General features: G+C 35.5%; 1 protein-coding gene and 1 long non-coding RNA gene across 4 annotated transcripts in view; both read left to right on the top strand.

Moving 5' to 3' along the window:
- LOC113047926 (dedicator of cytokinesis protein 4-like) overlaps positions 1-14,793 on the top strand; it is a 92,556-nt gene that overhangs the window by 11,644 nt on the left and 66,119 nt on the right. The gene's annotated exons all lie outside the window — the stretch shown is intronic.
- LOC113047927 (uncharacterized) lies at positions 362-2,135 on the top strand. The gene is made up of 4 exons (XR_003276366.1): positions 362-561; positions 1,575-1,636; positions 1,800-1,867; positions 1,972-2,135. It is a non-coding gene; the product is annotated as an uncharacterized LOC113047927 (long non-coding RNA).

Raw genomic sequence — 14,793 nt, 5'->3', positions numbered from 1 at the left:
CAGTGTTACATATTTAGCCCAGATATATCAAAAAAAAAGATGCAGAACGAGTTAGCAGATTGTGATTGCTGTAGTTTTCTGTGTTTATTTCTCACTGTTTTCCTCATTTCGTGCCATTTCGAAAATATGTATAGCTACACTGTAAAATATTTCCAGACTTTCACAATATTTAACTGTGTTTTTTTACAGTAAAATACTGTTTTTATTGTTTTACTGTAATATCACAGTAATGCGGATTCGCTCACTGACTATTAACTATCTGCTGTGATATGACAGCAAAGTACTGTAAAAATACCTATTCAGCTGAGAACGAAGGCGGCATCTTCAATCTGGCTACTTTACATGTAAGTATGCTCTCTCTTCAAAAAAAATATTCTTCCAACAAAATAGTAATGTAATCGTTTAACTTATTTGAAATTATTTCATAACGTTCCAACAGCGAAAATTCCGTACTTTAATAAGTCTGACATAATATGCTCTCTTTGATCCAGCTCACAACGACACGACACGACGCAGGAATATTCTCTTGGCACTGACGATCTGACTATCTGATGTATAAAGGTAAATTATGAGGTAAATAAAAAGTGCATATAGTTAAAACAAAAATGCATCTAAGCAGTTATTTATGCGATGTTAGAGATCTGGCAGCTAGCAGTTAGCGTTTCATAGTGGTGGTTGATCCTATGTTTTGTGCAATTATTTTAAGTGAATGTAATCGAAAATTATTAAGTCTTTGCAGAGAGGTGAATAATCTTGAACAATTTTTTTGTTGAAAGAAAAAATAGGCTAGTCTCTAGTGCATGGCTAACTTTACAAAGTTTGAACTTGAAGAATGGGCGGGATGTCCCAGGGTAGCTCGCTTGACACGGTCATCCATTTTGCATTATCACTGAACTTGGAGGCACACGAGAAGTTCTGCTGAGATATTATTTGCCGTGTTGACTTTATCTTTACTTCAGTTATTGCTTCAGAGGTAAAATGTACTATTTCTGTCGTTGTACTTTTATTATTTGCATTTTAAAATTGTATTCTTTCTTGTAGACTTTCGTATCTGAGTGAAAAAAAGTGCGTCATCATCCATTTTGAATAGCTATAACGTTAGCTAATTCCTGTGAAGTTCAATTCAAAGACAACGCACGTGCCACGAAAATATAATTTTTGAGAGATTCTTGACTGTAACTTTACTTCGGTTGCACTTCATAGGTAAATAGACTAAGGGGACGTTCACATATCGCGCCTAAAAACGCGTGGAAAACGCTCGGGCAGAAGCGCTCCTGAAGCGTCTGCGTTTTCTAACGCCTGTTTCACATATAATCCGTCTGCAGTCCGTGTGCGTTACATATACATATACAGCTATGAACAGCTGTTCCTTCATCTTGGCTGAGTTTTAAACGGGAAAGGATGAAGCAACCGCGTCGCTTGCATTATGAGCGCGCATGTCGCGCTCCTACATTGGAAATAACGAACTTGGACGCGCAGAAGACGCGATATGTGAATGGCCCCTAATCCTTCTTTGTACTTTTATTATTTGTGTTTTAAGAATGTGTTTATTCTCCCCGTCGATCTTCATATAGGATATCTGGAAAAAATGGACATACTTTAAAGAACCACAAGATGCCATCGTCTCGAGGCTGACGTAAGTTTTGTTTTGCAAACACTTTTTCAATTATTGGTAAAAAGTTTTCTTTTAATGTATATTCAGTAAAGTTGTTACTGAATATAAGGTTTAAAGTCAAAGGCAGTGTACTTTGCACCCGTTGCATCTATAAAAATGTTTTCTGTATAAACTTACTTTACAGCCATCTGCCACAGCTGCCTAAGTCCAAAGGATGACCATTGCCGAGCACACCTCGCTTGATTGTCCAAGGTAATGTCTAACGTAAGGCCCTATGAAATCAGCTTTTTTTTTCCCCAAGTTAGTTTTTTTCCGTTTTAGTTTTCATTGATTCCATATTTATGGTTTAATTTCAGGTCATCCAATATTTCTGAGTTTCTTTATGCAGCGCTTTCTGCCAGGACCTTTACGTGATTTTCCCAAGCCACTGAAGTGACGTCGACGTCTGGGTTAGCAGTAGCATGAGCCGTCAGGCAAGTGTTATTTAAATAAACTACTGATGTACTTTCAAACTTTCTTTTGATGGAATGACAATCCAAAATACAAATATAAATTATCAACAAATATCAGCAAATTTTAATTTTTAAGTTAACCATTTCTTTGAGTACTGCACATTATTACAAACTGCGGTAACACTTTAGAATAAGGTTCCATTAGTTAATGTTAGTTAATGTATTAATTAACATGAACAAACAATGAATAATACATTTATTACTGTATTTATTCATCTTCGTTAATGTTAGTTAATGAATATACAGTTATTCATTGTTCATGGTAATTCACAGTGCATTAACTAATGTTAACAAGCACAACTTTTGATTTAAATAATGCATTAGTAAATGTTGAAATTAACATGAACTAAGACTTATAAATGCTGTAGAAGGATTGTTCTTGCTTAGTTCTTAACGAAAGTAGTTAACTAACATTAACTAATGGAACCTTATTCTAAAGTGTTACCCAAACTGCTCTGAAACCACTCAAACCTGGTGGATGTGCAACAGTTTTCACTTTCAAACGTGCAATTGCATGTCTTTAAACTGTCTTTTTTGAAGTTTAATAATCCCATTTCACTGTATATCGTGACTGCTGTCTTTCCGTCCATAAAATTAAGACTGTTTTTAAAACACATTGTGTAAGAGGTGCTCATTCCTATTTCTGGATATCTACCTTCCTGCAGAGTTCAGTTTGATCCAACAAAAGGTAGATATCCAGCTACAGGAATAAGCACCTCTTACCCTAAGGTGTTTAGCTTGTGCTGTTGTGGTCAGAGTTGTAGTCAAATAGGAAATTAGAAAAACTTAAAGGATTATTGAAAAATAATCAGTGTAAAATATATTCTAATGTTAGACTGTATTTTCAAATATATAACAAAAATAGGGAATCAGACTTTGAAATGTTTTTTTTTTTTTTTTTTTGTGGTCTTAGGTGCTTCCTGGGCATCAACCCTGATACAGGATCTAAGTCCAAGAAGAAGCAGGGAGGCATCAATCAGCAAGTTTGTTCTCTGCTGCGCAAACTTGTGGATTTTGAATGGATGGCAACATAATTAGATTTTGTGTTAAAGAAAAACTCCGGTCAATTTTAACATTGAGCTAATTTTTTGGTAAATTTGGAGTGCTGTCAGTACAGAGAACTACACTTGTTATCCTCTTTTTAATATTTGCGCCCTGTTGACTTCAATGGGACAATGTTTAAACCTGCTTTTAGCCTCTTAACATCCTTGATTAGCCGTGTTTCCACTATCGAGCTAAGACCGGGCGTGCTAGTGCGTGCCAGGACCAGTCGCGTTTCCACTGTCACTTCCGTGGCTCGATCGTGCCTCGCCGGGGCTTCCTCAGGGCCAACGGCCAGGGTTTTTTGGCCCGATGAAAACCTTGGGCCACTTTAGTAAATCAGTTGAGCTCAAAACTCACTTTCAGTCAGCAGCGAGTGTTTGAAATAACTTGATTGATGTTTGGTTTGTGATCGTGCATGTTCCATTGACTTATTTCTTAGTTTTCTGATAACTTCTCTTTGATGTTGAAATTTTGAGGTTGCATGACGTTGTTCTGAGAGGCGTGTAAAGGGCGTGGTTTAGTTACGTGCAGCGGTGCTTCAGGCTCCACTGTGGAAACCCTGCGCTACTCTGGCCTCGGTGCTACTGGCCCGGGGCTATGACCCCCACCCGGCCCACTTTAAGCCCTGGCTCGCACTGGCCCAACAGTGGAAATGCGGCTCTTGATGTGTCATTACAAGTGCACAGCCAATGTAAGTGATTCCTTCAGAGTGAACACGAGTGAATCTGACTGCAGTAGATGTGAAAAATGTGAATAAAAATGAAGTTTTTGTTTAGTATATGTTTAGTTACCTATGATCACGCGCGTGAACTCGACAATCGACTACTTTGGACTTAAACCGAAAACAGGATGTAAATACAGGTATGAGCGCTGGCCGAAATAACTTCATTTTAATTCAGATTTTTCACATCTACTGCAGTCAGATTCACTCGTGTTCACTCTGAAGGAATCACTCACATTGGCTGTGCACTTGAAATGACACATCAAGGATGTTAAGAGGGTAAAAGCAGGTTTAAAATATTGCCCCATTGAAGTCAACAGGGTGCAAATTTTAAAAAGAGGATAACAAGTGTAGGCAACACTGATTTTTGTCATTGTTCTCTGTACTGACAGCACTCCAAATTTACAAAAAAATTAGCTCAATGTTTAAATTGACCGGAGTTCTCCTTTAAGTAAGTACTCCAATGAAACCTGTGTGTTGGGGCTTGGGTTGCCGTGTTATTTGTTTGATGGTATTACTTTTTTCATTTGCTCTGGTCATTGTTGGCTCTCTCCGTTTTTACTTGCCATATCGCCACTGAATATGTTGGACTGCCCTTCTGGTCAAGACCTTCACTTCTACCTATTGTTTTGGTATTTACCTCTAGCTGTGTTTTTTGAATGCCATCTCGTTGCCGACTCTTGCCCGCTGTTATGCAATGACTCTTGCAACATTTGTTATGATATTGCTGTATCAATTTTATTGAAAATAAAATCAATTGTGGAAACTATTGTTTAATCTTTTTTTTTACTACTTTTATGTCATCATATTGCATTACTGTATTAAATTGTAAGTTTACAGTTAATTACTGGCTACTAATTGCATTACTTTTACAGCTGAAACACAATAAATTACTGTTCAAGTTACAACTGATAACTATATTTATACAGTTATGCACTGTGAAATTACAGTAATGATGTGAAATCAATAACTGTGAAATGACTGTACACAACTGTGATTTTACTGTAATTTACATTACATTTTTTACTGTAAATTACTGTGAAAGTAATGCAATTAGTAGCCAGTAATTTACTGTGAAATCACAGCAGAATTTTTTACAGTGTAATAATAATGAATAACTTATTTATGCTGCCATATTTATGCAATGTTAATAATAATAATAATAATAATAATAATAGTAATAGTTCATTATATAATAAATATAATATAATATATATAATAAATAATCATTATTATAAGTAGTAGTAGTACTATTGATTTATTATCATTATTAGTAGAATTATTATATTATCATGTATTAAATAGTTATTGTTATTAAAACAATTTAATAATTTATTGCTCTTATTTATACTGTTATAATTTATATCATTGTGCAATGAAAATAATAATTTATTTATGCTATTATATTTATTATTATTATTAATATATTTATACGTTTGACAGTCTGATCAATCTCATTTGTGGTCTCTAATTGTTGTGTATAAGTCTATTTTGGGTTGTGCTACAGATATAACAGTATTCATGAAACCATGTAGCTTCTTGTGCTTTTACCTTATATTATTTTTTCTGAAATGGAAAAATGCAGGTGTATTATTATTTAGCGTATGTATCTGCATGCATGCATGTCATTCTGTATTTTTGTGGTACTACTGTGTTGATTGTCAGAAACGTTCTTCAGACACTTGTGCATCTTCTCGAAAGAACAAGCATGCAATGCCAAAACAAACACATGCTGATGTGGCGTTCAGTATCGGCGGATCACATTGTGATAACAGGACAAGCTGATGTGTGACTGATGATGCTTTAAGATTTTCCTCTCTCTTGCTTCTCTTCGCTGTTGCTCATGGATGGGTAAACAGCAGCACGCGGCTGTCTGATCATCACTCTGGAACAACCTGAAGATAACACATCACAGCTGCCAGCGAACCACAAAACACTCATTCTGCCTTCCTCCCTCCCTCACAGGAGTTTATGTGTCACTGACCACAGTTACCTTTGTTACAGTAGAAAAATCACAAGGCTACATCCTTGTGCATTGGGTTTTGAAACTTTGGTATAGTGATTGCTGGTAAAGGGACCCCTGTGATTTAACCTTGGCTTGTTTTCCAGAAGTATTACTTATGGTTGATACTGATGTAATTAAGATGATTTAAGTGTTCAGTATCTGATATGCAGAACTGAAATTGTTTATAAAATCTTATAAACTTATAAAGTTTATTTTATTCTATTTATATTATTTAATTTACAACAACAACAATAATAATATTATGATAAATATCTTTCATTATTTGTTATTATTATTTGAGAATTATTATTATAATTATTATTATTGTTATAATTATGTATTTATTTAAATTTGTTTTGCAGTTTGTACATTTAGAAAATATATTCATTTTTCATGATGCACTTGTCATAAGTACTTTCAGATCTCAAATTTAGGCATTTTATTAATTAAATTAAACATTTTAAATGAATTTTTTTACATTTGTATTTTATCTATAATATTATTTTAGATTAGTTTTTTATCAGTTTTTTACATTACTTATTTAAATAAAAAATATTATTTTAAATGTAATTTAATGTAATTGTTTATATTTGTTCATTTGTTTTGTTATAATTTAATCAGTTTATTTTATTATTATTTTATTTTATTCAAGTCAATTATTATTGTATGTATCATTCAATTTAATTATTTATATTTTTATTTTATTTGGTTATTTTAATCAAAAGTCCATTTGGAAAGCATTAAGAGTCAGTGAGACTATTCGTCTATTTCTACTATTTTTATTATTGTTGTTTTAGCTATAGATTTAAACAGCTGCATGTATCACTTTAGTTGTTTTGAATGCAAATCGGTCACTCTGTTTTTCAGTGCTGTTCATGTTGACTGGGGCGGCTGTCCGGACAGTATTTGGCATTGTTGCAGTTTAAACACATGTTGCCCGTCAGCCTCCACAACAGCACACTGGCTCTTCGGTCTGTTGCTGGACATATGGATGGCCGATTGCATCACGTGACTGATGAGTTCACCTGTTAAAGCCCTGTCCAGTCCGACCCATGCGCACCATTAACTATTGCATTTTGATTAGGGCTGACCTCGTTGGCTTGTCTTCTTTCGTTGTCTGAGAGCATGGACACTTGTTTTGAATAATAATCACAGTTTCATACATTTTGGAGTCTTATTGTACTGATGATACACACTCCAGTAGGTCTCGAGACCTCCGCTGTGAAGACTTTGTGCTGTGGTCAACCATCTGGACCTTAGAGAGAGAGAGAGAGAGACATGTCCACATGCTGTTCAGCGCTGTATTACTCTCCTTGGTCTCTGTGAAGCGAGCTGTGTGTGTTTCTGAAGTGAATCCACTCATACAGCAGTCATCAGAGAGGTTTTACTTCATTTGTTTTCTTTTTCTGTCCTCCTTTTAGCTAGTGACATAGTATTCTACAGCTGATTGGATATATAGCATGCCAATCACTTAGTGTAAGCAATTTGATTGGCTGAACCAGTTCTGGGTTTGAGGGTGATCCTGATGTCATGATTGCATCACAGTATCATTACTGGATTGCGTTCAATCAGTTTTATTTTATTTAAATGTTTTATTTTATTTTTTATCAAATTTTCTAATATATTTTTTATTTATTGTTTGTTTATTTTTATATTATTTTCTATGATATTATGTTATATTTAATTAATATAAATTGTTTGTGTGTGTGTGTGTGTGTGTATATAACATCTTATTGTGATTAGATTATTGAAACCATGTTTCGAGATACTTTAGGGACAGATTCTGACCACATTCAGTCTATGAATGAAATATGCAAGAGTTGTGCATTTCATAAATTCAATTGTAGGTAAAGTTGCGAACGCACACATAAACAAAAATATAGATTCGAGGACCTCAAGTGTTGATAGAATCTAGTGAGGATAAAAAGTTGCAATATCATTATACAGCTCTAATGTTTTTTTCCCTACATTGATTTTGTTTCATACTATTTAATCAACAGAAAGTGTAAAAGTGTCATTTCTCCTGATGGACATTCATTTGTTCTTCAGCCCTTTGGGTGAGGAGAGCGTGTCGCTGATGGAGATGTTTGTAATAATAGTGGTGAGTAGATGTGATGATAATGACTGTGTATGACAGTGATGAGATATGGATTCCTTCCTCTGGTTAGTGTGTGTGTTAACAGCTCAAGGCAGTGTGGGGGATTTAATCACGTGTGTGTGTGTGTGTGAGACTGATGCGGTCTGTGTTCTCTTTCACATCTCTGTCTGGGTGTGGCCATCACTCACGGATGAATGTGTGTTAAACAGGGTCACCACATGTGGTGGAAATGTTTCTGGTCATGGTAAAACCTTTACTACGCTATAAAGACTGGTTTGACCAATACCAAAGACCACAAGAAAGGCACATGTTTAAAAGCAGGTCATGAAACGCAGCTTGATTGGGTTAAACCTTTACTTTCAGTCTTCCCTTGGTAAACAAGCTCTAAAGCAGTTATCTGGTTCACAAAGCCAGTAAATACTAGAAAGGTGATTACTGTCCAAATGAGAGTGAGTTTGTAGCCTCTCGGGTGGAGATGGTGAAGATATGGCTGCAAAATCTGTATTTCAGATCTGAGGACAACAGAGTTTCATCTGGCCAGATCAGGAGGCCAAATATCAGGAGGATAGAGAAGAGAGAAGCAAAACAGTTTGAAGGAACCATACGAAGAAAAATGGCATGAGAGGTTGATAATTTGAGCTCTCTGTCAGAACACAGTGACTAAACAACACAAGAAAAACACGCATAACAACGACAAGGGAGTCTAGATGGGCTATAGCGAATTTAGATATGAGTCAAGGAAACTCCAGTGGGAAATCAGGATGAATTATCCAGCAGTGCTTTTCCGGCTCTAAGCATTTAAAAGCTTTAATCTAACATTACAGCAACGGATCGCATCGCAATCCCATCAACACACACACACACACACACACACACACAAACACTGGGGTGAAAAAAGCAGAGAGCAGATTACGAGACTGAATGAGTTGAAGTGGACAGTTTAACCAGCCTGACCTATATTCTCATTTAATCAGAGTCATGTATGATTTACTGTGGCCTGCAGAGACACTGTATGCTCCGGCATATATATATATATATATATATATATATATATAAAATATAATTTAATAAATATAAAAAATAATTATATAGTAATTATAGAATAATTGCATTGTGGTTATGTATTAGTTTATATGAATTTATATTCAGATAAATGTATACATTTTGTTGTGTGTGTGTGTGTATATATATATATATATATATATATATATATATATATATATATATATATATATATATAATATGTATTATTAATTTAATTAATTTATTATTATTTATATAATTTATTTATGATTAATTATTATTATTTTTTTTAATTGTATATTTTAGGATAATCATAGCTACATATTTGGCATTTAAATGATATGGTTTGCTTGATTCATTTTGTCATCTTCAAGCTGCATTCATATTCATAATGGTTTGATGTTCAAATTGTTGTCTCATGCCTATATTGGAAGTCGTCTGATGCTTTCGATGGTCAACACATTCCCACACAATACACCGCTCATCTCACGCCTCACTCTGACTCCTTCAAGAAAGACGAGGCCCTGTGATTATTATAATTTAGTGTTGAAATGTATATCATAATATTGAATTATAAATGTAATTTGATAAAAAAAAAAAATGCATTGTTGTTATTAACAATTACATTTATTATTAACATTTACAGTTTAAAATATTTATATAGTTTGGTTTATGCAGATGAAGATAGTGATGATGATTATTATTATTACAATTCGGAGATGAAATGTAGATTATATTATTTTATTACATACAATTTGATGATGATGATGATAATAATAATAATAATAATAATAAAAACAACAACAACAGTAATAATAATAATATAATATTATTTACAGTTACATCTTAATTACTATTATTAAAATTTACAATTAAAGCCAATTACAATATTAATTATTTCTATAGTTTGGCTTAATAATAATAACTAATAATTAATAATAAAGTTATGCAATGTATTTTAAAGTTTTAATGTATATTATTCCGCATTATATTGGCCACCATACTGTCTAGGTACTGGCATTGCTGTTGAAAACTAGTTAGTGACTTTAAGCCTTTTAATATGTTTTTGTTCAGGGGCCAAACCTTCTGATTCTTTCTCACTCCACTCAGCAAATCTTTAGCGCTCTCTTTCTGTTTCCTGGACGGCTCAGGCAAAACCTGGAAGCACAGAGGCAGATACACATGTCACTTGGTCCGAACTTGAGCAGCGAGGGTAAATCCATCATCCTGAGCTCTGTGTCGAGCTGTAAGGAGCTTTATACTGTGCAACTGTAACATCACACTCTCTCGAACCCAAACCAGATCTGCAGTTAATCCACACAAACAGAATCTCGTGTTGAGTTCTTTATTTCTGTGTCTGAGCCCAGCCAAAGAGATGAGGCTCGCTGTCTCAGGTCTGTGTCAGCCCAGCAGGATTATGGGATGCAAGACCTGAGGTTTAGACTGTGTGTTTCTGTTTCTCTGCCATTTTCCACAATGCACATGCTGTCACAGTTACTTTGACTTTGCTGCCTACTTTTGCAACATTTGTATGACGTCATCTCCGTCAACTGTATTCAAAATTATGCAATATTACAAGTTATCTTTTTAGGACCAAATCAAAACATATATCATTTTTTTGATAAGAGTGTACCAGAATGCTTTAAAATTATTAATAAATTACAATTCTAAATTATTTATATGATTTATTATTAGCCTAATCAAGATATTTTAGTTCCATTCTGTTGTTGTCTATCTAGAGTAGCTGTAGACACCTCTTAAAAGATAGCTGACTGTGTAGATGTCAAGGCAGCTTGCTACTTTTTTTTTAGCACTTAGTGAATCCAGGACCTTGGTTAGGAATCATAATGAACATTATGAATCAATCCAAGTGAAGATAGATGAAGTGTCAAGGTCTGTTAGTTTAGGGTTAAGGTCATCTTTAGTGTAGCATAACTTCCAGTTCCTCATGATTAGTAGTGTGCAAACATAGTCAGAGATGATTCGTTCTGTTAGTTAGGGCGGGCGTACACGGTGCGAATTCGGATGGTCGGAAGATCGTATGTCCACGCACACGGCACGAGTGAGTTTATCTGAAAATCGTACGGACGAGATGATATACGACACGATTTTACAACCTGCGAATTCCAGAAGCAATCGCACGAAGTTGATAGACGCGTTCGACTTGAAGCACCGCTGCACGAACAGAAGGATCACTGTATGACATTACCGCGAGAGCGATAAGAGAGCACACATATCCAATGCAATCGAATCGCTCTCGCGGTACTTTGATGCCATACAGGTGATCATTCTGTGCAGCGCTGCTTCAAGTGGAACGCGCCTAATATAACTGCTCTCCCTCTCTCATAACTGCAAAATATTGATACGAGCCGTGACTGTTTCCTACACGTACAGGTTATTTTTCAGCAATAGGAAACCGGGACGTTTGGTTACCCTGTGTGTTCTTGTATATGGTTTATAAATATCTGAAATGGGTATTAAAATGTAAACATGGTTTATAAGGACAATTACTGTGCCCTCGTAAACCAAATGGCTTTAAAAAATACTATACGGTGTTTAGTAGAAAATTTAAACATGCATTTTCCGTGATGGATAGAGGTAGTGTATGGGGATATACAGTATAGAATACCGTTACGTTTATGGAGAGTCCCTGTAAACTACATATGTGTGTGTGAGAGAGAGAGGGAGAGAGAGAGAAGGCATTGGAATACGTTGCTAGGAACGTCATACAGCGCTCGCTCGCTGACAGACTTCAGCTGCCCTCTTCGTCTTTCTTCTTCTGTGGTTTTCGTAGTTCGTGATTGGTCAACTTCAGATAAATCAAAATCGGCTCGTTCAACCGCACAAATGGCACGAATTCAAACCGATAGCTCACAAACTTTTTAGACATGTTTAAAAATGATCGGGAGGTCGTGAAGTGCTCGTAAGCCACTCTGCTCGGCTCGTAATTCATCGCAAATGATACGAGCCGCGACCATACGAGAATACGCGATTTCCACACGATTGAAAAAAATCGCATGCGAACTCGTACGACAGCAAAAATCGCACCATGTACGCCCGCCTTTACAGATGGTTTAGAGATGACTAGCATAGATTAGGGCTAGTCCTAAAAAGGATTTTCACTGCAGAATTACTGATGTGATTGTAATTTAGTTCTGAGTAAGGGTTAATCTGTGTCTGGGAATCAGGCGCTCTACCATAAATATGTTGTGAAGTATTATATTTCATCATGTTTTTGAAAGCGAAGAAGTGTTTCTTTTTTGTTGTTTTAGTTACTATACTATGTCAGCAACGTACTGGGGATAACACTTCTTCCAATCTCATGATAATCTTGAGTACCTATAGAGGAGTATTGCATCCTTGCATTTATAAAAGACTGAACCGCTGTACTGCTTTTCTCTGGAAACCGTCGAGCTCCTGGAGGTGTGCCGTGGGCAGAGCTAAAGAGTCACAAGCACATGCAGCTTTTGCGTAGTGATCGTCTGCTAACTGTGACATCAACATAAATAAAACAGGAACAAAAACCATGATGACGTAAAGGTCTTTGGTGTTGTTGTTGACTTTGTGGTCAAAAACAAAATGACAAATCCTTCTTGAGCTATTCCTGTGCAGCTCTGGCGAGGACTTCCGCAACAGGAATGAATCATGTTGATGAGATGCTTTGGTTGATGTGCGCGCTAGAGATGCACGGATGGTGGCTTTAGACCTCCATTTTAAGGTTAAACAGTTGGATTTGACAAAGTTTGCCATCAAATCTTTAAGTCATTTTCTATCACTTGGTAGCAAATAAACTATATATTAATGAGCAGAACTGCATAGCTTTGTTTTCTGATTTATGGCTGTGACAGTTTTGCACTAAGACTAAAAATCACCTGTCTGGGTTACAGTTAATTGCAAAAAAAAGCTTAGTTTTTTTGCAGATGCCACTTTGATGAATGTTTTATAATATCATGTATTTGTCATTTAAATATTTATGTGTGTACAAATACATTTTGGTTCACTATGGTTGAGCTTTTAAAAGCAAATTTTTTTTGTGTGTATGCCATTTGAAAGTTTTATATTGGTAGTTCACCTTTTTGGAAAGGTAAGGATGTCTTTCTCCCTCTCTTTCTTGCTCTTTAGATTTCTTCAGGTAAATATAAACCACAGAAAGTATTTTTTGGTCACTGAACACTTTTGAGCCTCTCTGGCGCTGTTCCAGCTCAGTTAACAGCTACTATACAGTTACCAGGAAAGGGTTTGAGCTCTGTCAAGGACTCCACATCCAGGCTGAATAATTTGCCGCTGAATAATGTGCTGCTGCCGGAAACCTGTATAATTAATTCATTGGACCTACTTTGTTATTTTGACTTCTGAATTTTAAAGTCAAATCACACAGATAGGATGCAACTGAATCCGAAACTCAGGGACATGAAACTTTCAGTTGTGAGGCTTTTTGGATGAACAGAAATGTTTGGCGATGAGATCGTAACCGGATGAGTGTCACGCACAGATGTATTGAACCCTGGAATGGTTTGAAGTTGTCATTTTGTGAATATTTTGTGTTAGATCCAGGTTTTACAATTTTAGTGGTTCAGCTTACAGTATTTAAAGTTGATTGATGAAACATTTAATGTGAACTACAAATTTATGTTTACTGAGGAAAATACGAGTGCTTCTTGTCTGTGCAAAACGTACTTCCATAATGCACAAGTCTTCTGAGTGGATGCCAAGGCCATTTTTTGCCTTCACTAAACATTTTGATTCACAACAAACAAACAAAAAAAGATTCAATTTATAGGAGTCATTTGTTTGAGAATCAGTTGGCACTCACTAGTTGCACTGTACATTTTTGATTCACTACAAAGAATCAAGTTGGATTACACTGGTCATGTTGAATGCGTTATATTCGTTAAAAAATATCGGCCCACTAAACCAACTCATAAGATTACATTTTTTCAATTACGCTGTCATGTTAATTGTTTTTTATTTATTAAAAAGACATAAATCACTAAAAAGAACCAAGTCATTTTTTGGGGAAACACTTGGACTGCACTGATTGCATTTAATGTCATGTTTTTTGTTCACCGAACAGAATCAACTCATTGGAGTCATTCTTTTTTTAATTGTTTGGAATACACTGGTCGCACTGTATGTTTCTGATCCACTAAAAACAATCCACTCATAAGAGTCATTCATCAGGGAAACATTTGGACCATACTGATGGCACTTTTTTTGTGATTCACTTAACCGAATCGACTCAATGGAGTCATTCTTTTTGGTATCGTTGGAATAAACTGGTCTCACGGTATGTTTTTGATTCACCTAAAAAGAATCGACTCAAAGGAATCCTTCATTGGGAATTGATTGTATTATACTTATTCCACTTTGTTTTTGATTACACCAAGAATAATTGACTCATGGGAATCATTCATTTGGGAATTAATGGGACTACACTGATTGCACTGTTTCTTGATTCTCCAAGAAGAACTAATGACTCATTTGTTTGGGAATGTGTCAGTGTTTCTGGATGCTCAGTGCATCTTAAGAGGACTCTGTCATCATTTATAATCGTATAACACACACACAGAAGTTCTCAATTAGGTCAGAGCCTCTGTGTGGGTATCCCAGATTGGCCTGTGCCCCATAAAACCATGAAATCCACTGCAGAAACCATTTGTGCTTTGTGAATCTCCGGCAGGTGAGAGAACCTGATTTAACACTCTTATCCCATAATCCCTTTTGAGTGAAGTGGGCAATGATGACATCATTATAATAGATATGAGAGCTTTTATG

Source organism: Carassius auratus, chromosome 29, assembly GCF_003368295.1.
Source record: "Carassius auratus strain Wakin chromosome 29, ASM336829v1, whole genome shotgun sequence".
NCBI lineage: Eukaryota > Metazoa > Chordata > Actinopteri > Cypriniformes > Cyprinidae > Carassius > Carassius auratus.
This window is presented reverse-complemented; position numbering and strand designations above follow the sequence as displayed.